We start from the raw sequence: 4,137 nt of genomic DNA on the forward strand, positions 1-4,137 counted from the left end.
CCGTCTTTAATTCCCAATTTTTACCACTCTTGAATGTGTGAATACCTACGCACACATTTGTATGAATGTGGCGTGCGTGTTCGTTTTAATGTGTGTGTGTGTGTATGTGTATATATATATATATATATATATATATATATATATTTTATATATTCTCTATTTTATATATATATATATATATATATATATAATAAATGAGTATATATGTATCTATATATACTGTATATATACATATATATATATATATATATATATATATATATATATATATATATATATATATAGAAAGAGAGAGAGAGAAAACTTCTCCTTAACACATCACATCGATATAATTTATTTCTAGACTAAATGTAATACTTCAGATATAGTGAATAAGGCAACTATCCCCTGGCCAAACTTCAGTCGCCAAGATAGTACACTGCTGTTCATCAGTAAGTAGAATATTATATAACTGACCATAACTATTTGTTTCATTTCGAGTTATATTCATGTCCACCGTCTATTTGATTATTTACCTTTTCATAAAACCTTTATATCCAGCTTAAACGTACACGAAAAAATACAAGTTGAAAATAGTATAAATTAACGTTAAAATTGGCGTTAAATATAAACTTTACTTCCTTAATTTCATTTTTTTTTTTTTTTTGTCTCAGTAAACTCAACATTCATTTGCATAATTTTGTTTATGACTCTACGGAAACATAAAACTGCAAAGTATATATGTCACATTATCATTCCTTAAGTGCGACTATTCACGTAAGAGAGTAACAAAGGGGGGAAAAAAGTCTGCCGTTACGTAACAGTGAGATCAACACCGTAAGGAAAGTAACCAACCTTGGCCATGACAATGACAAACGGTAACGGTGCCCTCTTGTCAATGTCCGGAATACTTGGCAATAACAAAGGCTAGGGATGCCCACGTGACCCCGTTAATGCAGTTTCTGTTGTACCTGCATACTGTCCTTTTGCGTAAGACCTAGACCGATGTAAAGTTTTTATTTTTTTATATAGCAGGGGGCTGGATATCAAGACACGAGTAGGCCTATTTTCCGTATTGGCTTACATATTCCGAAGACATTAGGATATTACAGCATCTTTTATTGCATGCTGTAAGTTTATATAAAACCCAGACCTATATAAAGTCTGTTATATTATTACCAGTACCTCTTATGCATTCACACATTGCAAAATTAGCCTCTTCCTAAGCCCATTATCTTCTTTACATCAAGGTTCCTTCTTTACTCCCCTATCGAACTAGTACCGTCTTTTTTTTTTATTCCATCGTCTACTCATTAACCATGCCCATGCACTCAAAAGTGAAATATTTCGTATTCTGTACGTTGACCAAAACTCGAAATAGTTTAATACAGTTTCACAAAGGTACGTCAATGGTAGAATCGCTTTGTAGCATTATATTTCTTATCTTTCCCGATCTCTTATGTTGCACAAAAAAAAAAAACAGTTCTCACGCTGACACCAAGATCATCTATATGGAATGATTGTTAATTTGAAAAAATATCAGTCGTTAAAGTGGTTAACGAAGGTGTAAATTCCATTACTTTTGGCGAACTTGACTCGAACGCTAAAACGAGATTTGTTGAAACAGGAAAGTGTTTACTGACAGTGTACTGAGAACGCCAATTCGACCAGGGATTATTTGTACTTCTCGCGTGCTTACACTAGAAATAACGTTTACGGTTACGTAGGTATTTCGTTTGCAAATAGTGAGGTTAGCAACAGCGGGCGACGGAAACCCGCCTTGGCGCGTAGCAACTGCCATGTGGAGTTAGGTAGCAAACACATGCTCGCCATTAGCAGTTTCAACACCCACTCCAGATGGCTTCTCGGTCTACATTTCATGACAGAGATGGTGTTTTTCACTTCATAGGATACCAAATCACTGGCGAGACTGTCACAGTAATATGTGCTTTAGGACTGATAGCTATTAAATGGATAAATGGAAATTCCCTATGTGATAGTGGTTATGTAGGTCCAAAGTGGTCTACTTGTCTCACGCAATTACAATGTCTGAGCGTGAACATTGAACGTTTTATTTTTATTTATTTATTTTTAATTTTTTTTTTTTTTTTTGCATATACTGAACATACCTTTATTTCTATCCTTTTAAGTGGCGTAAACTGAAATTTCAAATAATTTCTCAACCATTTTCAAAGTAGGTCGCCTTGTTTGTTCTAATATGTAGGCTTACATTCGTGATAAATCTGCAGTACTAGTACTACTGTTTTTGAACCAGTGGATATCGGGTTACTCAGTGAGAAGGTTATGAGATTATTTCCTTAAGACTTTTCTCTTTTGATTTTTAGTATTTGGTATAACACATAGGCACTCTGACAACTCCCTTACCCCCAACGGCTACACACACACACACACACACACTGACAAGACAGACGCTGAGCCACTAAGGCTTATTGTATACATGTTCTGCTCTGAGCTTATCTTAGAACAAGCGTGTAATCATGTACTGTATATTGAAAATGGAATGGCAAAATCAAGAGTGACTTTGTAAGAAACTTTAAAAAGTGAAGTGATTAAACTTTTACAACAAAGAATACATTGACAATACAATATAACAAAAAATATTTGGTTAAGGTGTACGACAGTAAATGGTACAAACTGGTACATGATACAAAGTCCTCTACGAATTCTTACTGTTGGCTTCCTCAAAGAAAACGTGTGGTATTATTACCAGGGTCTTTCCCAAGGTTATGGAAAATAGTCATATAAATGAACATTCTATAAATAAATGGAATAAAAGCTTTCTGTCTTTGAAAAATCACATTGGTTATTCAAAAATTTTAAATAAAAAGCGTTGCAGTCGTGATGATTAGAAGTCTAATATCTATTCATTTTTGTTTTAGCCTTTACCACATTATTTAAGTCATACGCGGGATTGAATTAAATTGAAACGGAATTATATATATATATATATATATATATATATATATATATATATATATATATATATATATATATGTGTGTGTGTGTGTGTGTGTGTGTGTGTGTGTGTGTGTGTGTGTGTGTACTGTGGAAGGTACAGTATTATAAGGAAACACTAGGCTAAGGCTGACGATATTTCTTTCAAAAATGCAACCAAAATATAATCTGTGATGTAAATGTTTACAGAAATAACGACAACAGCACGAATAATAATAATAATAATAATGGACAGCATTTTGAGTTAATCTTATCTACGTTAAGAGCATACATTACTTTCCAGCCTGGACATTAAACTATTTGGTGGGAGGTATTCACATGTGAGAGAGTCGATTTCGTGTAGGCCTACTTTTGAGATCGACGGGTCCAGCTTGGCTGAAACGAATTAGTAAAGATACTGTTACTGGTTTATGGCTTTGCTTGCCGTTTGCATTCTAGGCCTATGTGGAGGAATCCATAAAAACCGGTCAAAACCAGACACTGGAAAATAATGCATGTTAATGAAATCGTACGGATGGGCTTATAGGAATCGGTTTTACGTGTGTGTGTGTGTGTGTGTGTGTGTGTGTATTGCACTAAGTTTCCGTTCGGACACTTGGTCCGCCACTGGCTACGACCTAACCAAAACAGACCTAACCTAACCTAACCAAACCTTTCTTAGGGCACCGTGTCCTGGCCTAACCAGACCTTGCCTTTCTAATCTGACTGATGGCGCTTTGCCCTGATTTGTCCGTAGGGGCTTCGTCCCTCCCTGGACCCCCTCCCCAAAGTTAGCATTTGAACATCGAACACGAGGCCCGGCTCAGGCTACCCCCACGTATTCTTTAGATTTTAGGATACCCCTTTGTGGTAATAGGTCCAAACCCCTATACGATTAGTCATATTAACTTATCTAAAACAACAAATGAACGGCTTACCTTATTCAAAATCGTGCAGGTGCCTTCGAGTGTTTGGGTGTTGACCGTGAAAGGGCTAGAACCGGGTTGTATTGTATTCGGTCATATAGGCCTACAGTTTCTGAACATCACACAGTTTACCGGTAAAGTAGGTATTGGTAACAAGGAGCTTCTGCGGCGTCAAATTCTTCGCGTGTTGTAACACAGTTTAAAAAATAACATTCAGGTATAAACGGACATATGAACATACCCTTCTGACTTGGCAAATTCAAATTTTTCGTCGTAT

This window comes from Macrobrachium rosenbergii, chromosome 41, assembly GCF_040412425.1.
Source record: "Macrobrachium rosenbergii isolate ZJJX-2024 chromosome 41, ASM4041242v1, whole genome shotgun sequence".
In the NCBI taxonomy this organism is placed as follows: domain Eukaryota; kingdom Metazoa; phylum Arthropoda; class Malacostraca; order Decapoda; family Palaemonidae; genus Macrobrachium; species Macrobrachium rosenbergii.